Raw genomic sequence first — 25,254 nt, 5'->3', positions numbered from 1 at the left:
TCATAATTTTGATCAAAAGTTGGAAAAATACTTATTTCAATAATACATTAAAATGTCAACTTGCTGCAAAGATCATCTTTCTTCAAAATATCCAGAGTTTGATCTAAATTCAGATAAAATATTCATGCCAGAGTTTTGATTTGAATTTTAGTTTTCTCACAATATATCTGTTCTTAAATGAAATTTCATAAAAAAAGAAAATAATATTTCATATTTGTCAGTTTGAATCCATCTTTGGGTACTTCGGTAGCAGGTATAAAACTATTAGAAAATACTTCTACTTTTCGCTTATTGGATTATTACTCTGTAGTTTTCCTTAATTTGACATTTTCATAACAAAATATATATTTTTTACATTTCTCTATATTCAGTGTTTCAAAAGAGGAGATTTTGATGACGATCTAAAACTCTTTGAAATTAGCAATATTAGTGTTGAGATTTGTAACGTCTGTATTGTATAGCTAGTCCTTTAATAATATATTAAATAATTCAGTAAAAAGGAAACTGGTGAACAACTGCGGGAAATGCTGCTTGCAAAAGAAAAGTTTATAAACTCAGTAGGTCACATCAATTGTGGGTAACCATGGATGTGAAATCTTATAATTGGGAATAAGAAGGATAAAAACAAAAATTAAAATTAATTTACCTATTTCAAGGGCGGAGAATTGACTTGGAAAGTGTTCTTGGGCGGAGAAATGTTTTGGGAGGTGTTCCATGGCGGAGTAATCAGATTGGAGAGGTTCCAGGGCGGAGCACAATCTCTCAAATAAACTCCGCCCTATCTTCAGATACAGGAGCAGATAGAACACAGAACAGGTGAATGAATTCACGGGTTTAGACCAGGGTATGTAAATAGTTCTCAGGTCATGGTATTAACTCCAAGTTAAAACCAGTATTTAGTCTAGGTTATAACTACTAGTTCATCCTTGTCAAAACTATGGTTACTCCAGGTTAAACCAGTATATAGTCCAGGTGAAAACCAGTATTTAGTCAGGTTGAAACAAATATTTACTCCAGGTGAAAACCAGAATTTACTCCAGGTTAAACCAGCATTTACTGCAGGTGAAAACCAGTATTTACACCAGATTAAAATCATGGTTGAAACCAGTATTTAGTTCAGATTAAAACCAGCATTTACTCCAAGTTAAAACCAGTATTTGCTTCAGGTTAAACCAGTATCTAGTCCAGGTGAAAACCAGTATTTACTCCAGATTAAAACCAGTATTTACTCCAGGTTAATACTAGTATTTACTCCAGGTTAAAACCAGAATTTACTCAAAACTAGAATTTACTATAGATTAAAACCAGTATTTACTCCAGATTTAAACCATAATTTAAATCGGGTTAAAACCAGAATTTACTCTAAATTAAGACTAGCATTTACTCCAGGTAAAAACCAGTATTGAGTCCCGGTTATAATTAGTAATTCATTCTTGTCAAAATTAGTGGTTACTCCAGATTAAAACCAGTATTTCTGAAAGGTAAAAACCAGTATTTACTCCAGGTAAAACCAGTATTTAGTTCAGGTGAAACCAGTATTTAGTTCATGTTAAAACCAGTATTTTGTTTATGTTAAAACCAGTATTTTGTCCAAGGTAAAACCAGTATTTACTCAAAGTTAAAACCGGTATTTACTCAAGGTAAAAACCAGTATTTACTCCAGACAAAAACCAATATTTACTTCAGGTTAAAACTAGTAGTTACTCCAGATACTCCAGACTAAAACCAATTTCAGGTGTGAGACAAGCATTGCCGCAAAGTTTGGTCTTGAACCTAGCTCCGGGTTAAACATAACACCAGCAGACATCATTAACTTCTCAGCTGGGTTTAATCAGTTTGATTCTATATCTCCTGCTCCTGTATCTGTTAATCTATCCAAGGAATACACNTTAAACTAAGAATATGTTTAAAATCACTTTAGTAAGCTTTGAACATGAACTGAGAAAGATTGTAAAAAGTCAGGAAAAAAGGACATTTTGCTTTGTGGATCAATTTTCTCCTTGGATGGAGAAAAATACATTTAATAATCTTACATTAACAAGTTTACATCGGATGCCATGGCTTTTGTTTTCATACACAGTCATTCGAAGGTTTTCAGTGTGTGTGTAGCAGATATATATAACATTGTCATACCCATATTGTGATTCCTTAACTACGTTATATATAACAGCGCATAACTTGTAATTACGCTGTTAAGACGGATTCTAATCTAAAACTGAAGAAATATAGTTAGTTAAAGTAGAGACTCCCTACTGTTTACTGCAAGAGAATAATCATTCCCTGTTTTGATAAAACAAGTTGAGAATTGTGCCCTAGTTAAGACATTGCTAGTTAACGAGATCATGTCCTAGTTAAGGCATTGACAGCTCAAGTTCATGTCCTAGTTGAGACATTGATAGTTTACGAGATCGTGTTCTAGTTGAGACATTGATATCTCAAGATTGTGTCCTATTTGAGACATTGATAGTTTCCGAGATCGTGTCCTAGTTGAGGCATTAAAATCTCAAGATCGTTTCCTAGTTGAAACATTGATAGTTAATAGAATAGTAGCCGTGTGGATCGTGTCCTTTTGTTGAGAAATTGATCAATTAATTGCTAGTGTCCGTTTTGACATCGATATCTAACGAGATCGCACCCAGTGGTAGTGGCGTTGATAGTTTACGAAATATTAGCCGTGTGTTGACATTGAAAGTCAAGAGAATCTGAGCTGTACTTGGATAGATACGTGTTCGAGAAACAGTTATNGGTTTCAATAAATGTTTTTCGCTCGTTTTATGTAAACACTTTTATGGAATAGAATCTTTGCCACAAACTCAAATTTCCTAATCCTTATCTCTTGATGCTAATCTTTGATATTCTAAAGTTAGATTATTTGATCCCGCTGAATTCGTCTTTCTTTCTATTTCTCAGTTTGAAATATCTAAGTTCTACGACCCAAACATATAGGAATTAGAAAATCTTAGTTTGTGGTAAATACTCTTTTCTTATTTTTGCCTTATTTGCTTGGATTTGAGATGAGGATAAAGGATGGATTGGATTTGGCATGCGGAAAATTCGAAAATTGATAATATATCATTCTGAATATAAGATTTCGTATTGGTTCACACACGGGCAGCCGTGGTATATTTGAATTACCGAGTCGGGTCAACCTTTACGGTCCCAGTTTGTACTGTATCTAGCTCTATGGACAGGACTAACTGGTGCAACAAGGTTGACGCGGTCAGACTTTATGCTTCCTATAGGTTCAATTTACTTTTACTGAAGAGGCAGAGGTGCGTGCACAGTGGGGTTATGGCTTAAGTTTACTAAAGCATGAACCATAGGACAGAAAAACTATTGTCGTCTTCTTGTTTTGATTTTGTTTTGAAACTGTACTTTTCCTATAAAAGTGTCCAAACATGTTAAAAAATAGATATATCAGTTTTAACATTTCCAGTTTGCACATTAAAAAACGCGCATTCATTTAATTGAAGAAAATAGATTCATTAATACAATTTCTTTGTATGCATAAATTTAACATTTTGGAAACCTATAGTATTTTTTGGCAATCGTAATATCTAATCCGAAATATAAAAAAAGATATGAGAAAATCTACTAGTAAAATATAGTTGTATTTTTTATCAGTTAATAGATCAGAAATCTCCTCCAAATGTAGTTATTAACTATAAGAACAATATTCCATCTGTACTCACAGCATTGAATACAGGTATTTTTTCATTCTTTAAACTTATTAATACTCCAATTTACAAACTAGATTGGGAATCGGTTTTAGGGCGTATGCAGGAATTTGTCTAGGGGGGGGGGCTTGAAATCCAAACATCTTCCCAGAATTCATAACTTAGACGCTCAACATTTAAATTAACAATAATTTTATTATACAATTTTTACAAAATTAATAATAATTTTCATGAGCAAAAAGAAAAAACTGTGTTTCAACAAAACTTCATCGATTTTTACGGAGACTCTGAAAAGACTTTTTTTCAATTTATATAGTATGTCTAAAATCAGTGAAATATTATTATAAATCTAAATTAGAATTCCTTTCCAACCCCTAGAACGAGAAGAATGGAACAGCTGAAAGTTCTAATTAGTTTTTAAGCCAAGACAATTTGCAATTCAGTTTAAAGAAAACAGTGTTTTAGAATTGGTGTAAAAACTTGTAATCCAAAATGTCACAAGATTTGCACGAATTTAGAACTTTTAATTATAAATTTTATTATATTTAATTACAGGGGGATCCAGTTCACCAGAACCAGAGGAGACTAAACTTGAAGGTAAATTGGTTTGAGTTTATTAGTAACTCCAGGGACCAGGAGTAATCTTAGCAGTATTTCCAGGGAACAGGAGTAATCTTAGTAGTAATTCCAGGGACCAGGAGTAATCCTAGTAATAACTCCAGTGACCAGGAGTATTTTAAGTATAAATTCAAGGGCCCAGGAGTAATCCCAGTAGTAATCCCAGGGACCAGGAGTAATCCGAGTAGTAATTCCAGGGACCAAGAATATTTCTTTTGACAATGTTAGGGCCTAATGGCAACTCCTGTGACCATGTCAATGTTTGGGATCAAAGGCAAAGTCAGGGCCCGAGGTTAAAATAAAAACTTAATGACACACTGTTAGAATAAATCCTATCGTATTGTTCGACCAACTGAAACTAACCTGAGACAGTTCGAACACATGATATATGACTGAAAACTCCTGTTCATTTGTAGAGCCGAACCGACATTTAGGCAGCAAGAGCAAATTGTACATAGAACAGTATACAATGTACAATCTGGACGGTATACCACATGAATCATCTCCTATTAATAAAAGTAATATGATATTTTATTAATATATATATATATATTCAAAAATGTATTGCTGCTCGCTTCTGATTGGACTAGAAACTTGTTTGTCCTCAGTTAAGTTCAAATATATTATATTATATATTCAAGCTATTTATTTTTTTTTGAAATTACTGAAATTTACTTATTGTAGCATAAAACCCATTGAAAAATTGTCAAGACGACATTTCATAAATTCTTTCGATTACTCAGATCTGTGAGGCGAACTGTATGAAAAAGTCGAAGATTTTAACATAATAATTGAATAAAATTGTAATATGATTGCTCTAGTTTAGAGAACCTAGAATTGAATGTTGCCAACTTTATCAGGCTATTTTAGAATATTAACATTTATCTTTAAAATCTACATATTCATTTCTAAATTATAAATATATACAAATCTACATATAATTTATTTAAATGGCTTTTTGAAAGATATTTTTAACGCAAAAACATTTCAAAATGTGTTAGATTGTGGAAGACGAGACCCAGCGGCCTCCTTACAGCAAAGCCAGGAACAAAGAAGAGAGTTGAGGAATTCTACACTGCATTCTCTCAAGTTCGATTCATGTGATTCTAGAACCTATATACCGTTTTGCTAGTTCTGTTTTTGTTATCGTAAAATATATTCTGAAGAGAAACTCCTCGCGTTATTTTGGATCCGACTCGACGTCTTCCATATTGGTGACCCCGACTGTGAACACGAAGGAGTACGAGTGAGTTTCAACATGAGTGAGAACGACTGAAACCTTCCAGCCCCCGCTGCCCACTACGTCACGAAGGTAGCCGTCAAACTTCCTGATTTCTGGTCCGACGATCCTGACCTTTGGTTCCTCCATGCCGAGTCTGCGTTCCGTAATGCTCAGGTGACGCAGTCAAGAACGAAGTTCGACCATGTTGTGCAAAAACTTCCGCAGAATGTCATGGTTTCGGTACGTAGCCTAGTTCTTAATTCCTCTGCTACTTCCTCTACGCCCTACGAGGATTTGAAGGCCAAGCTGGTGGCCTCTTACACCTTATCTCGCTGGCAGAGGGTTTCAAAGCTTATTCATCATCCTGCTTTAGGCGACCGTCGCCCCACAGCCCTGATGGACGCCATGCTGGCGTTACTCCCCGAGGATGAAGTTCCGGGAAGCCTGTTCCTGGGCCTGTTTCTCGAGAGGTTGCCCGTGGAGATGCGAGATCACCTGGTGGCCAAGGATTTCAAAAATCCCAGTGAGATGGCGTTGCATGCTGATAAGTTGTGGGATGCTCGTAGAGCACAGGCAGTCGATTCTTCTCTCCTCGCAGCAGCTTCCACGTCTCCTTCACGTGCTCGAGGGAGGGATCGTTCCGATGGTTCTCCTGTCCGCCGAAGCCAGACTCCAGGACCTACAGGAGCTGGTGAGTGTTATTTCCACAAGCGTTTCGGGAATTCTGCTAATAATTGCCGTCCACCATGCAGTTTTCAGGGAAACTCCAGGGCCGACGGGAGGAGGAGGAATTAAACAGTCTTCCCGTCGGCGGTTTTCTCATTTATCTCCAAGATGTCCTCTCCAACCGCAACTTTTTGGTCGACACAGGTGCGTCACGCTCAGTTTTCCCACATCATTCATCAGCTGCTCCCACAGGTCCTCGTTTACTGATGGCTGATGGTCGTCCTACCAAAGCTTGGGGTTCTAGGACCCTTCCACTCCAGTTTGGTAACCGCCGATTCCAGTTTTCCTTTCTACTAGCAGATGTTGACCGTCCTATACTAGGAGCTGATTTTCTAGCTGAATTCGACCTTCTGGTGGATGCTTCTAATCGACAAGTTCTAGAACGTGCATCTATGAAACCTCTTTCTTCTCCAGTCATGTCAACCGCCGACCCCGCCGTTGCTTCAGTTTTCAAGCTTGCTCCTGATGTTGCCTCCCTTCTGAAGGAGTTCCCTGCTGCTTGGGAACCTCGCCAACCTGGGCAACTCCCAGCTCACAAGGTAGAACATGTCATAGAGACTGAAGGTCAACCGCTGTTTGCCCGTGTTTGCTCTGACAGTCCCTGGGCCTCTCCTCTACACATGGTTCCTAAACCAGATGGTTCTTGGTGTCCTTGCGGCGATTACCACCGTTTGAATAACGTGACTAAGCCTGATCGTTATCCTTTACCAAATATCCGTGATTTTACAAACAATTTGAAACAATGTACAGTTTTTTCAAAACTTTCTTATCAATGTTATATTGTTGCTATAATACTTCAATCTATTTCAGTTAAACATCCAAACTCTCTTCAAACAAGTAACACCATCTGATTAAAGAATTAAAGAAAACACAGTTTATATATAGTGAGAGTAGTTTGAAACCGGTCATTCCAAGGGAAATCAATACAGTACGCAAGTTCTCCGCCCGCTGGTTCCAGCTTCTCAGAGGTTCAAGATTTTCTCTGCCCTGCACAGTTTATCTCATCCGGGGACGAGAGCCTCTAGGAGATTAATTTCATCAAGGTTTGTCTGGCGTGGACTGGCCAATGATGTGAGAGATTGGTGTCGCTCGTGCATCTCCTGTCAACGTGGAAAAGTTCTCCAGCATGTTCAGCTTCGCCCGGAGAAAATCCTTGTTCCGTTCCGAAGATTTTCACATATTCACGTAGATTTAGTTGGTCCTCTACCACCTTCTCAGGGTTTCCGGTACCTGTTGACCTGTGTGGACAGATCTACTTGCTGGCCTGAAGCAATTCCTCTCCAGGGTATCTCAACAACAGAGTGTGCTTCCGTCTTGTTCCACGGGTGGATTGCACGGTTTGGAGTTCCAGCAATTATCACGAGTGACAGGGGAGCTCAATTTACATCATCCTTGTGGTCCGCCGTCTGTTCCTTGCTGGGTATCATCCACAACAAAACCACAGCTTTTCATCCTCAAGCTAACGGGATGGTCGAGAGGTTTCATAGACAGCTTAAAAATTCTCTACGAGCTCGGCTGGCAGCTGCTGATTGGTACAGTCATTTACCTTGGGTTCTCCTTGGTCTCCGTTCTGCTCCGAGAGAGGATTCAGCCTCGTCTGCTGCAGAGGCTGTTTACGGTTCAGATCTGGTCCTTCCTCACCAGTTCCTACAGGACCAGGATCCTCCCTCAACCCAGTTCTACGAGGATCTTAAAAACTCGATGTCGGGTTTTCGCCCAGTTCCTGCTCGTCACAACACTCCCGGAGTTCCAGTTCTTCAACAGCAGGTTCCAATGTCCCTGGCAACTTGTCCTATGGTTTTGGTTCGCAAAGATGGACATGTTTCTCCTCTATCTCCTCTTTACGAAGGACCTTATAAAGTTCTAGCTAGATCCCGGAGAACCTTTAGTCTCCAGGTTGGAAATAAAGCAGAGGTGGTTTCTGTAGAGAGATTGAAGCCAGCTGTTACCTCGGTTGAGGAGAAACCAGCTAGTCCACCACTTCTCGGACGTCCTCCTCGAAGGGTTCCACCGGATCCTCCTCCTCCTGCTCCAGCACGTCCTCGAGGAAGACCAAGGAAGACTGCAGCCTCAGCCTCGACAGTGATTTTTCCTAGGAAGAAAAGAGTGATTTTTAAACTTTCTCCAGTGATAATCGGAGGTTAACGCTTATCCTCCGGTCAACCTCCAGCCTCTACGCTGGGGGGGGGGGGGTACTGTGGAAGACGAGACCCAGCGGCCTCCTTACAGCAAAGCCAGGAACAAAGAAGAGAGTTGAGGAATTCTACGCTGCATTCTCTCAAGTTCGATTCATGTGATTCTAGAACCTATATACCTTTTTGCTAGTTCTGTTTTTGTTATCGTAAAATATATTCTGAAGAGAAACTCCTCGCATTATTTTGGATCCGACTCGACGTCTTCCATAAGATAAAGATTAATATTAACTGCTACCCTATAGTTATCAACACTGGTTTGATATCTGAAAATATAAACTTTTTCTGTTTGGATATCAGAATTTCTAAACTTTTTCTGGTTGGATATAAGAAATTCTTAACTTTTTCTGGTTGGATATGAGAAATTCTGAACTTTTTCTGTTTGTATAACAGAAATTCTGACCATCTTCTGGTTGGATATCAGAAATTCTAAACTTTTGCTGGTTGGATAACAGAAATTCTAAACTTTTTCTGGTTGGATAACAGAAATCTGACCTTCTTCTGGTTGGATATTAGAAATTCTAAACTTTTTCTGGTTGGATAACAGAAAAACGAAACATTATTTGGATGTTTACAAGAAAATCTAAATTATTTTGTTCTTCTCAGTACCTCTTTTGATAGATGAGCTACAGGTTGTCCCAAGAAACATGACGAGAGACGAATTGTTCGATTTTGATACAATTTAGGCATGTATTTGTTAACCTAATTTCTCAAATAAAATTATTCTGAAAATTCTTACAAAATATCTGTTACGCGAGCCATGCTCCGTGTATAAAGTCTTACGTTATTTTGGATCCAACACGACGTCTTCCATAATATCATGGTTTTTTATCAAAGGGACTGAACACTCTCCAAAATCTCATATTTTCTAATCCCTATATTTTTGCAACTTTATGATGTCAACCTTTGCTATTTTAAACATAGTCTGTCCGATCTAATAGAATTCATAGTCTGTAATATCAAAGGTCAACGCATGCAAAGATATAGGGATTGAAAAACTAGAATTTTCGGCGAGTCCTTTTTTGATAATTCTTTAACAATTCAATATTAGTGCAGATTTTGGGATGAGAATGCAATATAAGAATAGATTTGCAAAATATTTAGCACATTTTTTTTTAATAACGTGGGTAACCAGTTTATTACCTAATATTGTTAATCTGAACAGGATTGTATCTAATGCTTTATGCAATTAAAGAGACTGTAAAGTAAAATGAAAGGGGGTATAGGCAGAAACCTTAGCATTTTAGGAGTTGATCGAGACCATTGAGAGAGTTCTATCTGATGTTTCTGTCTCGAGAAATTTATATAAAACAGGTGTCAAATTTATACAAAAATCTATACATATATATATAAATAAAATGTTGTATAAAAATAATAGTTTTAAATAGATCATATTCACCAAAAACTCAATCAATCTGAAAAAACGATATCCCAGAGGAGCCTTAGAAACTTAGGCTTGCTTCTATTATTATTTGAATTAAACAAATTTTCAATTTTAATAGATATATTTGATAATATAATAAATACGTCCGTATCATGTGACCAGAACTCCCACCAATGGCAGTGCAGTATCATTATCACGTGACTCCGTCTGTATTTATAAGTTTCTTAGGCTACTCTGAGATATCGTTGTTTTCAGATTGGTTGCGTATTTGTTGAATATGATCTTTTTAAACCCACTATTTTTATACAAAATTATATATATATTTTTGCGTGCCAGTGTGCAGTAATAAACCCCTGTATTAGTGAGTTAGCTATAAAGTCAGTTCTCAAGCTTGAGAAATTGCCTAGAAACAGCAGACAGCGAGTGTTTCCCAGAATTCTGCCTGCATATTGATGCACTTGCACCTTAAACCTTATATTTAAAGGTGAAAGAAAGTGATCATCTTAGGTTTTATATTTAAGTCTCTATTAACTCCTAAAATTCTTAGGTTTCAGCCTATACCCCCTTTCATTTTTCCTTTATTGTCCCTTTAAATCCACGCCAATTCACATTATATCATTTTTAACGATAAAATTTAAGATTATTGTAGCATCCACCTGGTCAGTGGTCACACCTTTTCGCCTAAGAATATGAGTGAAAGGGACTGTAATCGTAGTTTCAAGTTACCCTCGAAGCAAAGCATGGACTGTCCGGAACGCCTTTGAAAAAATGATCAAACTGATAGCATGCTGCAGCGTGAACTCAACTCAGCTGATTTCTCAAAAACCCAAATAATTTGTTTCCAAAATATGATATTTCAAAAAAAGACAACAATGTATTTTCTTCTATTTAGAAATTAGAAACCAATAAATATAAAACTGTTCGCAAACAAGCAGGTCTTCCTTGTTATATTTGACACTTGTGACGTCATATATGATTGGTCCATTTCTCTGTTGCCACATATTGTACTTGATAATCTATTTGCAATGTACTACTGTTGTGCATTTTTTGTAAAGCAAAGAGGGTCACTTAAAATATTGCTCACAGATAAATACAGACCCTTTAAATTAGATAAATTTACTCAGAGCAGGAGGGTGTCTGAGGTCCGAAGGTTCAAACTTCAAGATTTGTATCATTAACAGAATATTTATCATATTCTATTCTATACATAAGGTTACCTTTGGTTATCCACAGCAGATCAGATTTCAGAGAAGGTACAGGGTGTCCCACGAAACATGACAGTATGCAGGACGACTTGAATGTCGTCTTGATTTTTGATATAATTTGCTGCGTTTATTTGTCAACCTAATTTTAGAAGTAAATTTCTAGAGATAATAATCACAAAATTTCTCTTGTCCTGCCATTTCCAAAATGTGGTCTGCCTTTTTTGTGCTTTCAATATTGCCCGAGATATGAAGAATTTCGTTCAGATTTCGACAATTTTGCTTTTATTTAACAAAATTGAAATCTGAACCAAACTCTTTATATCTCAGGTAATATTGAAAACACAAAAAACGCAGACCACTTTTTGGAAATGCCAGGGCTAGGAGAATTATGTGATAATTGGTTCAAGAATCATACATGTTAAAGTAGATAGAAGACTAAATGTCACAAATAAATTCAAATAACAAAGAAGACTTTCAAGTAGTCTTCCTATTGTCATGTTTCGTGGGACACCCTGTACATCGTCAGAAATAATTATATCAACTTTCCCGAATAGGATCCTGTCATCTTAATTAGGATCATGTATTCTAAATTTGGATCATGTCATCTAAATTAGGATCCTGTCACCTAAATTAGGATCCTGTCATCTAAATTAGGATCATGTCTTCTAAATTAGGATCATGTTTTCTAAATTAGGATTCTGTCACATAAATTAGGATCCTGTCATCTAAACTAGGATCATGTCTTCTAAATTAGGATCCTGTCACCTAAATTAGGATCATGTCTCCTAAATTAGAATCCTGTCTCCTAAATTAGGATCCTCCTAAATTAGGATACCTAATCCTAAATTAGGATCTACTCCTAAATGAGGAAACCTAATCTTTAATAAGCATAATACTCCTAAATAATGATTCCATTCCTCATGTAGGAGATCGACCCTTTCTTAAATTAGGAACCTAACCTACCTAAAACTATTGGTATCTTCCTAAATTAGGATCCCTACTCCTAAGTAAGGATCCTTTTCTGGAATAGAATCAATATTTCTAAATCAAGATCCCTTTTCTTATGATAGGATCTCTACTTCTGGATTTGGATCCATTCTTCTAAATAATATTCTCTTTCTAATCCTTACTCCTTAATTAGAATCTTAATTAAGAATAATAATTGTCTTAAAACATTTTTTTTAAAGTGAATGTTTGCAAATAATCTTTTTTTCATCTCATGATCTGAGTTCGCTCCCCTTTTTTCCGCTTGGCAGCCCAATTTTTTTCTTTTTAAATAATCCTTTTTGTTTGTTTATTTTAACATTTTTTAAATCGATTTTGATGGTCACTATATGATCGTTAGAACTGACAAGGGTCAACCCAGACCGAAATATATTTTCAATAAATGTGGAACTAACATCTACTTTTTTACTCTACAGAGGTTTGTTCCATCGCCATCACAGAATTTTAATTCTTCTCCTTAATAAGGATTCATCTCCTTAAATAGGATCCCTTTCAATATGTGTGATCCCCAACTCATGATCATGGTATATCCCTACACCAGAATAATCCCTATTTCTAACTAAGAATCCCAGTTCTGCACTGACATGAATATTCTGTTTCTGACAGAGGATTGCATGTCAGCCTTCAATTACTATCCTTTTATTAAAATTATGATTCCAGATACAAAATCAGATTTATAACCTGGTGCACAAAATATGTATCTGGATTACTACCTCTAAAAATATGTATCTGGATTACTACATCTAAAAATATGTATCTGGATTACTACATTTAAAAATATGTATCTGGATTACTACATCTAAAAACATGTATCTGGATTACTACATCTAAAAACATGTATCTGGATTACTACATCTAAAAATATGTATCTGGATTACTACATCTAAAAATATGTATCTGGATTACTACATCTAAAAATATGTATCTGGATTACTACATCTAAAAATAGGCCCCTTCGCCGTAATTCTAATCCTCATACAAAATTAATTTTGCTCCTGAAAAGGATCCTTCTTCAAAATTAGTCCCTGCCCCTTGAAAGAAGATCCTTCTGAGGGCCCCAAACCTGTATACCGGATCCCTCTTCTCTCTCCTCTCTATAACATGNATCTATTTTATGGATCATAAAGCTTGCCCACCTTAGAGTATGTATTAAATGTAAAAAAAGTTGTTGCAAGAAGTTAAAAAACAGTTTCTTATTCTTATCTCTGAAACTGCAGGCTTAGAAATACAACTGATTTAAACACAATTTACTATCTAGTCCGCCCGCCTTACCAGCATTGGTCGCAATTTGATTATCTGTACCAAAATTAGAAACCTAAAAACACAAAAATAATAATGATAAAATAAGGTGGTTGATAGGTAGCAAGAAGAGAAATATTGATTGTATTTACTAACGAAGACCAAAATGCAACTTGGGATTATGAACAATTGCATTAACTGCATTACATTTTTCTGTCTCAAAAATTCAAAAATTGAGAAGCAACGATTTAAAATCAATTTTAAGACAGAAAACCGAAATATCTTTTCATTATTGCTCAGACTGCCTTCCCCCGGTTCAAATTTGAATCACTGATCAATGCCAGACCTTTATTTTTAAATCTGTACACCATGATTCAAATTTGAACCGGCAGTATGCATGGCTTAGCGACATTGCTTAAATTCATTTAATTAAGAATAATCCATTTGAATCATCAATATGTAATGTAATAGAATCTCTAAGTTATAGTTTTATTTAAATACTCCTAGTCAGGCCTTTACTGAAGATTTGGCCCCTGTACCAACACATATATAGCCTGGAGCTATATTCATCCTACGCTAGGAATACATAGAGTATATTGTAGCTAGATCCATCGTACACTAGGAATATATATATGAGTATATTTGAACAATATCTGCCATACGCTAGGAATATATAGAGTATATTGGAGCTATATCAATCCTACGCTAGGAATACATAGAGTATACTGGAGCTAGATCCATCCTATGCTAGGCATACACAGAGTATATAGGAGCTATATCAATCCTACGCTAGGAATGCATAGAGTATACTGGAGCTAGATCCATCCTATGCTAGGCATACATAGAGTATATTGGAGCTAGATTTATCCTACACTAGGAATATAGAAAGTATATCGGAGCTAGATTCATCCTATGCTAGGAATACATAGAGTATACTGGAGCTAGATCCATCCCACATTAGGAATACACAGACTATATTGTAGCTTGATCAATCTTACACTAGGAATATACATATAGTATATAGGAGCTAGATTTATCTTACGCTAGGAATATAAATAGAGTATATTGGAGTTAGATTTATCTTACGCTAGGAATATAAATAGAGTATATTGGAGCTAGATTTTTCTTACACTAGGAATACATAGAGTATATTGTAGCTAGATCCATCCTACGCTAGGAATAAATAGAGTATATTAAAGCTAGATTTATCCTACGCTAGAAATACATAGAGTATATTGGATCTAGATTCAACCCACACTATGAATACATAGAGTATATTGGAGCTAGATTTATCCTACGCAAGGAATATATATAGAGCATTTTGGAGCTAGATTTATCCTACGCTAGGAATACAAAGAGTTTATATGGAGATATATCCATCCTACATAGAGTATATTGGAGATAGATCCATCCTACGCTAAGAATACATAGAGTATATTGGAGATAGATCCATCCTACGCTAAGAATACATAGAGTATGGAGGATAATGATTGAGTGTGGAACTGATTCTGAACAATTAAAAAATTTTTGAATCTGCTATGCAAAAATTATGGTAGTTAAAACCTAAAATTTTTTTTGATTCTTAACAAAAGAATGAGTTTGATTCACGCATGTTAAAAGCAATCCCTTTAGATTGTATGGCGAACATATGGCGTATTTAAATTCAATCGAGTCTTTATCAAACCTTTGAATTTAAATTTAAAACTTGTTAGTTCTTACTTTATATAAACATAAAAATTATAAAATACTTATTATGAAGAGTTAAAAAGACTTAATGAATAATGGTAAGAAAATATCTAATTTGAAAGACTATGATAATGATGAGATAAATTTATAATCCCTTTATCTTAGCATCATCATACTACTTGATATTGTTGAACTCATTGTTTAAAATATCAAAAGGATATACCATCCGCTTTCAATGATAAAATGATTAGAAAGTTTGATTCAAGTACTCCGTTTCAGTAAGTCGTGCCACTCTTTTTTCAAACACCCAAATAGATTCTAGTACAATAGATGCCAATGTAGAATTTGTACACTCTAAGTGTCAACTTAGTTTTTGTGTCCGACAAAATTATTAATAATATTGATGATTTTAGAATAAAGTGCTAATCTTACAGTAAAATAAGTGCAATTTTTTGTGTTTTTAATTTTCTGTTTTTACACTTCTTTATTTTATCTTGGAAAACATGTCAACTAATGTGAGAAAATTTCGTTTTCCTTGTTATATTTGACACTTGTGACGTCGTGTATAATTGGTCCATTTCTCTGTTGCCACCTTCCATCAATTTTCAATCTTCATATTATTTTTCGACTCCCTGTAAAATGTAAATTGCGTGCCAGTGTGCAGTAATAAACCCCTGTATTAGTGAGTTAGCTATAAAGTCAGTTCTCAAGCTTGAGAAATTGCCTAGAAACAGCAGACAGAGTTTTTTTCCCAGAATTCTGACTGCATATTGATGCACTTGCAACTTAAACCTTATATTTAAAGATGAAAGAAAGTGATAATCTTAGGTTTTATATTTAACACTAGTGCATTAAATAGTAATACACTGCATCATTGTTAGTTTTAAAAAAAACCGTACTTTTACAAAATTTTTGGTACTGAGTACAGTGTGCACATTTGGTTGCAAAAAATCTAAAGTAATTTAACCCTATAAAGGGCGGGGGGTCTGAATCTACGTTTTGCCTGGGGGGCCTTAGAGAATAGGTATAGGGTTTAAATGTATGTTCATTGCCCAATTTTTCATGGATTGCTCAAAAAAAATTAGACCGATAACTTTAGTAGCTTGGGTGCTAGAGAGGGTAGAAAAAAATGCCTAAAAAAGGGTAAACAACATGAAAAAAATATATTTTTTGTTTTAAACAAACTTCAAAGTGTGACACATGTTTCTACATGCATTATTCAAGGGCTTTTTAAAAGTAAAGTTTTTAGATCTGTAGCTTTAGTCACAAAAAAGTTATTGGCTATTTAAGATTTTTTTTACAGACCGGAATTTTTTTCCTCCCTGTACCCTACCCTATAAATTAAAAAAAAAAACATTTTTTTAACAAAATATCCCTAAAATCACTATTCATTAAAATTCAAAAAAATTCACTGTGATAGTGTCAAAAATGAGACTGCAAGGACAAAAAAACTACAGGGGGGGGGGGCGCCAAACTCCCCCCCCCCAGCCTGTTTAGGGTTCAGTTAAAATGTCAACGAAAGAAGATCAAAAATAGAATAATTTCAGTACAAACCGTCTCTGAAGTCTCATTATTTGTAAGTAGGGTGTATGTATGTTTAAAGAGATACAGAGCGTTCCATATCAGATTAGATTTTCTCCAATCTTTAACACCAAAATACGCAAAAAATGCTCGAAAAATCTAGCATTTTCTTCAAAACTTTTTATCTATAAGCCTTCTTAAATTTTTTAAAAATGATTCATTTTTCTTAAACTTTCTGATTTGTCCCTAAATCGTAATTTAGACCCATTGACGCGGTCTAATTTGATGTGGGACACCCTGTATATAACAAAAGATAAAAATGGTATGTTGTTTCTTTTTATAACATAGGATATAGGATAAAGGTGGCATTCCTTAGATTCGACACAGGAGGTAGTTTTCTCTCCAGCTACAATAAATACAATAAAGCCGACTTTTCTATTGAAGTTTTGATTTCTAAAAAGCTTTATACAAGTTCAAAAAAAAACAGATTTGTGTATCCATGCAATTTTAAGGCTTGCACAAAAATCATAATCCAAAGTCGTCTTTAATGTTTTGATATATACGAAAACTGTAGTCTAGGACGATTTTAGAAAGTTTACGGCCAACTGTCAACGCCAGGCGCTAGGTGTCCCTTGTAAAAACTAGCAAGCTGTTTTAAGATATTTAAATATTTTACCTAAATAGACAATATACAGACCAAACTAGGGTTGTTTAATGATAGTCTGTTAAATCATCTTTGGTCGTTTACAGTTCACTTTAGTTTTTTATTCATAATTCTGGCTTTAAAGGGACTGTAAACGTAATTTCAAGTGACCCTCCATGCAAAGATTTAAATGCCCGATTCACAATAATATAGAATAATATTGTCGTTTTCAAGGTTTGAAAGTATTTAATTATGATATTTCTACATTTTTCCCTTTAGTAGAAGTCAATTTTACATTTCTACATGGAGGGTTACTTGAAATTATGCTAACAGCTTCCCTTTAAAAAAGGAAACGAAAGCGAAAAAATACAGGGTGTCCCAAAAAACATGGGAATTCAGTGACGAATTCGATATCGTCTTTGTTATGAATTAGCATTGCAATACCTAATTTCAAAAGCTATAATATTATTATGTCTGCTTGAGTTTATTTTATGAAAAGGGTAAAAGACTGTAAAGATGTGTCTAATAATGTCTCCGCAAGATGAACAGTGAAGACGGACAAGTTTACTTTTTTGTATACTGCAATTTTCTTGTTTTACAACCGTATGCAGTCAAAACAGAAACAAACAAAATGTGAAAATAGCAGAAGAAATTACAGCTTACAGCTTTCTTAGTAGGTATCACTATACTAAATCAAAGTATTATTAAAAAAGACGATATCGAATTCGTCAATTAATTCCCATGTTTTATCGGGACACCCTGTATCTTACCAAGGAGAAGAAGATTTTTGATTTTGCAGTGAAGGATTAAAATAATTTATAGATGAACGTAACAATTCATTTTAAGAATTACAGATAGTCAATGGTATATAGATTAAATTTAATTATTATTTGTTTTCATTTCCTTGATTTAAAACTTCATGGTGTCCCATGAAACATGACAGTAGCAAGATGACTTGAAAGTAAAAATTGACTTAGAATTATTTGTGACATTCAGTCGTCAACCTACTTTCACAAGTATGATTCTTACAACAATAACCACCAAATTTATCCTAGTCCTGGAATTTCCAAAATGTGGCCTGCCTTTTTTGTGCTGTCGATATTACTGGAGGTATTTATAAGAATTTAGGTCAGATTTCAATTTTGTTAATTAAAAAAAAATTGTCGAAATCTGACCGAAATGTTTACTTCTAAAATTAAGTTAAAAATTAAATGTAGCAAAGTATATAAAATATCAAAGACGAAGTTCATGTCATCTTGTTACTGTCATGTTTTGTGGAACACCCTGTATTAGATATTACAGATGGTGTGGTGATTAGTGTGTATTAAGTTTACAGTTTGGTCTGTTATCATGGTGTAAACCACACAGGATTAGCATTCACCAATATTCAGCATTATTCAGCGTTTAAACAAACTAACTCAGCGTTTATCATTTCCGGATAGATATACAGGGTTACCCACAAAAAATGAGACCTCTGAGACGACTGTACGGAATTTATGTATTCTATATTCTTGGATTTTTGGTTCTTTGCAGCTCTAGACTTATTTCTTTCTTTTCCAGATCATTATTAAAAAAAAAACATAATTAAGTACAAAACCTCACATTCAACTTTTAGACCATTAATTTAAGAGTTTCAGGTCGTTAATAAAGTCTTATCCTTTTTGGGTAACCCTGTATTTAAGGCAGAGTTGATACTTGCATGCATAAAATAAATTAAATAAACAAAGAGACAACCTGTACGTACTATATACTCTGATCGTTCAAGTCAAAATAGATTAGCTAGGATAGGATAGATTATGGGGTCAAGCGCAGCAGATGTACGGTTTTGATATGTGGGGGGGGGGGGAGCAGAAAAAGACTTGTGCATTTCTTGCTTAAATCAAACAATGGGAAAATTATCAGAATTAAACATGTTTTGAGTCAGAAAAAACGATGGTATCTTCAACATTTTTGATCAGATTAAACTTTTAAGAGTACCGATGGAAATCGGGTATTACAATCTTTGCATGGAGGGTCACTTGAAATTACTGTTACAGTCCTTTTTGCGAAGATTGTTCATCCATTTGAAAATACCATAGATTAATAATTGTGAACTAAATACTTCTAAATCTTTAAAAGACGACATCTAGTGTCCTATCTGTTATTTTATTAATCTATGGAATATGCAATTTACTCCAAGCATTTTCTGAATGACCTTAGTTGACAGTTTGTCCCTGAAACCTTTATCTGAATAACTAAGATTCAAATATTTGTCTAGTTCTGTATCTAATACTTCCAGTTTTAGAACAGGTACATCTCGTATTTATCCTTTAACCCTATTCCTGCTGGGAACTCAAAAAGTATTGGTTTGAGGCTGTTGAAATTTTCTGACTTTTCTTACATACCCATAGCCCTCCCTTTAGGCCTAAAACAGGGCTTTAATACTAACTGCCTGAGTCCTCAGGCACACTGCCTGAATGACTGCTTTTTCCTGTAAGAAACTAAATCTTTGTTTTGACCCATTTTCACTTGTCAGATTTTGATAAAATTTAGCTTTTTGGAAAGCCTTTGACAAAAGGAAACAAATTGCACAAGTTTTGCGAAAAAAAATTGCAAATTTTTTGCAAACAACCTGTCAAAGGAAATTTGCACATTTTTAGTTTTTCTTGATTAAAAATCAGGTTATTTAAAATTTTGCAAAAATTTTTGCATATTTGAAATGGCATGGTCAAGGGCTTTTCAAAAATGTATATTTTTTTATTTTTTTGACAAATTTTTTTTTGCACACATTTTTACTATATTTTTTTGCAGATTCTAAAAGTAGAGCACAAGAGCTTTCTAATGATGGATCATTTGTCATATTTGGACATCAAACATGGGATTTAGAGGGGGGGGGGTCAAATTGCCCCCCAGCGTATCCTGGTTTTCAAGTACCCCAGCAGAGATAGGGTTAACGAAGATACTAGAATATTCTAGATTTTTGGATTGTCTGTTTATTTGTCTGTCTGTCTGTGTTTAATAAACGCTAAAAGCCTGAATCGATCGAGCCCACTTTTTTCGCTGTTTGGACCCATAGAGAATAGAATATATATTAGAGGGGAATATAAAGAATCTCTCGGTATGAATTTTTTCAGTCCCTTTCAGCCTGAAATGGAGTTCAAAGTGTACAAATCATGTAAATGTTCACACATTATATGCAGTAGAGTACATTAATGCAGTATGTTCCCTAGACTATCCATTTCAATTTCGAATTTTTTAAACTGTTAAATAAACTATATAATGAATTAGGTGAATAAAAAACATCATTTGATTTATAGTTATAACGGAAAATCATCGTTTGTAAAGTGGAAGGCATAGAGTCTATGTGAAATGATCATTGGTCAATTATGAAACCAGCCTATTTCATAATTTGGTTTTCTTTTAATGTAAATTTTAGATTCTCTATAAAATGATGTTCCAGGTCCCAAAAGGTTATATAGCATAAATATGTGAAGTACACCTGCGGTATGGAAACAGTACAACAAAATGGCCGTTTTACACTTTTTTCTAGTAAATTCTTAATAATTCTAATATATATATTCTATTCTCTTTGGATAGGGCCCGATTTTTTCGTTGCAACTCACATGACCTAATGAAAGGCATTAGGACCCTCAAACTTAAAAACAATTTGCTCGAAAAATAAATGCATAATTTTTTTAAGTGCACCGAAAAATCCGTGAAAATCGATTTTTAATATTTGCGAAGAAAAAATAGCGACCTAAGAAGAGAAATGCTAAATTTTTATATATGATTAAATATAAATGACCTGAAACCGTAGTATTCTAGATGGGACATTACTATTATTAGATTATAAGAAAGAAACTATCGCTGTAAATTCAAGTGACTTATAGAACCCTTGAAATAGGAATATCTAAAGATATTGTCGATATGTTGCCCCTTTCAATATCTTTGTGTTTTAACAAAGAACCATATTTAACGTGGCACGGTTGTATCTTTTGAACCAACCTGAACTAACCAACGCGTAGTAAATTGACTTGATCTGGATTCAAGGTGCGCCCCCCCCCTTTTCCACAGACAACCAAATGGAATAATTCTAACCATCCACCGGGCTCTTTCTAACCGATCTATGGATGGTTTTAAACCTATTTTTTTCGTATAATTCACCTGTTTCACGAATGTTATCTCTTATCAACTCCATCATGCTCAAACTCTTTTTATTCAATATACATACAAGGTTATCCGCAAAGGATGATACTCAAATGACGACCTATCAACTCTCCAGAGCTTAAGCATTTGTAACTTAGAGTTTTAAAAGTATATTTGATGATTTTCTACACAATTAAAGAGAATCATAAATGTAAAAAAATACAAAATATTTTTCGTACAGTCTACACTAAAGTCTCATCCTTTGTGGCAACCTTGACTCATTTGAGAAGATAAAAATAAAATATACAGTAATTATAGCTCTATAACAGATATTGTCAAATACATCTGACAAAATGATACGTATTGACGATCTAGAAAATGATTGTATATCTCTGAATTCAGACCAAACAAAGCAACTAAAATGTGAGTGCACAACCTTGATAACATTTTGGTAAATATTAAAAAATTTAGTTTCACGAAAATTACAATCATTCACCATGGAGCTAAATATGTTTTAGTAAATCAAGAAGAACGTATTCAAAAAAACTTGCTGTATTTATGAATCTACAGATTGAAAAATTAAATCTAAACAATTAGAGACTTTAGGGTTTCCATCCTCAATACTTTGCGCAATCAGTCGCAAACTTCATTCTGCGCAAAATTGCGCTATTCCGCTTTAGCGCTATTCTGTTTTGCGCGAATTTACAGAACAAAATCTTAGTGAAAGGTTGAATAAAGGTGTAAACTGTATAATTAATTAAACGAACAAAACTGATCGCTCTTCATGAGCAATATATGGCCATTTCGTGGAAACCAATATCAGAGTAAAGGACTTTCCAAAGACATTTCAAAAAACTGTAGCTAGTATAGCGTTTCTGAATATTCGCAAGTTTTAAAGACAATGCAGACACTTTTATTAAACGTCTTGTTTTGTTTACTCAATTTTTTACAGATGCGACCATCATGAGAAATATTTGTTCATAACGTCCTCAAATACCGTTTAATACATCATTTTAAGTTGGAGCAGAAAATATCATTATTGTAAATAAATGAATATCATTTGTATTGTTTTAATATTAATTGTCTAAACTTTATACCTGATATAAACAGGGTGTCCCAAAAAACATGGGAATTCAGTGACGAATTCGATATCGTCTTTGTCATGAAATAGCATTGTAATACCTAATTTCAAAAGCCCTAATATTATTATGTCTGCTAGAATTTATTTTATGAAAAGGGTAAAAAAATGTAAATATTTGTTTATATGTCTCCGCAAGATGAACAGTGAGGACGGACAAGTTTACTCTGTTTGTATACTGCAATTTTCTTGTTTTACTAAGTACAACCGTATGCAGTCAAAACATAAACAAACAAAATGTGAACATAGCAGACGAAAATCTTACAGATTACAGCTTTCTCAGTAGGTATCACTATACTAAATCAAAGAATTATTAAAAAGACAATATCTAAATTGTCACTGAATTCCCATGCTTATTGGGACACTCTGTATAAAGGGAATTGCGTCCAGTAAATCAGCCTCCGGCTAATTCTTACAATTAATTTGAGAGGTATAAATGTTTAATATTTCCCCCTCATCTGTAAATTACTTAATTCTAAGTTCGAATCTGATGAATTTGAACCGCGTTGATGAACCACCAATCGCTGGTTTAAATTGCGCGCTGGCTCAAATCTTGAAACACTTTTAGGCTAACCAACCATATTTGAACGGTTCAAAATACAATGGTTTTCTAATACCAACAATAACGTTGCAAACCCAATGTTTTAGACCGTGGATATTAATTTTGTCAGATCAAATAAACTGAGTTTAAGATATCAAAGGTTTACACCATCAACTAGGAAAGATACAGGGATTAGCAAATTTGAGTTTGTGGCAAAGACTCAATTCTTTTAACCCAGTGAAAAATTGCTTGAATTAAGGTATATGCCATTTTCGATAAAATAAAAAAAGAACTTATAGTCTATACTCTACATACAGGGTGTCTCAATACAAATGGATATTGAAAGACGACTTGAAAGTCGTCTTTGATTTCTGATATTTAATGCGTGGCAAAGAAAGTAAAAAAAAGCTTTCCATGAAGTGGTCTCTATATATTTATACCTTTATTGTATTTTAAAAACTGACGAAGATATTAGATATTAAGACAATTTTGATTTATTAAATAAATTGAAATTTGCACAAATTTTGCAATATCTCCGTCAATTTTGAAGATGCAAAACTGGTGGACCACATTTTTAAAATCTCAAGACCATGCATTTTCGATATTTGAAGTCTAAGCTGGTATACTTGAATAATTGTGTTCATGAAAGAAATGTCTCATGGATCGAAGACGATATAAAAGTCGTTACTGAATTCTCATATTTATTTGGACATCCTGTATCTGAGCACATGCAAGCTTGGTTTAGCGTTCGTATTATTTACGATAACATATCTGTGTTCATATTTCATACATATTTACACTGATATTTACCGCTTTCTACATCACATTAATCTCGTAGACCCCCAGAAGAGGATAATTCTTTTAGTGCACTGAATGTTTACTGTACATAACTTGCTCTAGTTGCTTATAAGTAGGGCCGGTATTTTAAATAAACCGGAGTTTTTAGTGACGTTCATATCAAAGATATTGTATGATAAAGAATGCTCAATAGCAGTACACTTTTTTATTTAGATCTAAGGTACGCATCAAATTTTGTATTTCATATCATAGTGAATTGTTTTAAAATCTGCGACTGTATTCGAATAAAGAACTGGATATTTTATTATTCTACTCTGACTGTTCTAAAGATCTAAAGTATTCTAATAATTGTATGCCTGAAGATCATAAAATACTAGTTTAAATCTTTTCAAAATATAATCTGCAATTCTCTTCCTAGAACTCTACGCTTCAACACAAACATTTTTATGCCTTTCATCAACACAAAACCTTTCATCAACACAAAACCTTTGTACAGTTTGAGACAACATCGTACAGAGTGGCACTAGTGTGTATTGTGTACAGAGTGGCACTAGTGTGTATTGTGTACAGAGTGGCACTAGTGTGTATTGTGTACAGTTTGTGTCTACGTGAAGGAAATGAAGTTGAATGACCTTCCCGTTACATGCCACGGTATCGTAATTATTACAATTATAAAAACTCGGGACACAGATAATTTTTTGTTTTTATTATAAAGATGCTGCTTTTGTACCCCCCCCCCCACACATGAAAATAATCTTCTCATATCCAATTTTATGATAAAAAAGGCTTAATAAAAAATTCAAGTCTATAATTGGTTTACATATTTATTTACAAAAAAATTGGTGATAACAAATCTATCTTGTAGTGTATCTACCCCTGTAGGACTTGGGAAAGGCCGTTAGCAACCGTCAAGTTCATGCTAGACAAGATAAAGGAAAATTTGAATTTAAATTTTATTTTCCTTGTTTCAAAAATCTACGAGAACCTTTATTTTAGTCATCCACACCACGCACGACGCTGAACATTTCTTTTGACTTTAATTCCTCAAATCTGCAAGTCGTTTTATCGCATAAAACTGAAAACAGAAGTGTCATGATGATAGGGTATTGTCAATAAATTCTATAATTTTATTAACATCGCGCGGTGATAATTGAGATATATTTGCAAAATCCTGACTCCCAGTACTCCACCCCCCCCCCAAAAAAAAAAATAATAACATAATTTAAATTTCACAAAATAGAATAGTTTTTAAACGAGAAAACTGTTACTTCACATCGTTATGAATGCATTTCATGGAAACCTAACTTTTTTAGAATTTAAAACTATTTTGTAAAAATCCCTTCACCTAATTTGAGAAAGATATTAATTCGAATTAAAAATCTAAGTTGACTTTTACATTTAATTCGTTTCATCCAATTTACTCACAGTTTAGTGTTTACTTGAATGACCAGTCAAATTCAAGTTTAAAGTTTTTACAGGGAGTTACAATAAACTTGAGAATAAAATAGGACTGGATACTGGACACGTTCTTTAT

The sequence above is a fragment of the Eurytemora carolleeae genome, unplaced genomic scaffold (genome assembly GCF_000591075.1).
Source record: "Eurytemora carolleeae unplaced genomic scaffold, Eaff_2.0 scaffold1151, whole genome shotgun sequence".
Taxonomy (NCBI): Eukaryota; Metazoa; Arthropoda; class Copepoda; order Calanoida; family Temoridae; genus Eurytemora; species Eurytemora carolleeae.
This window is presented reverse-complemented; position numbering follows the sequence as displayed.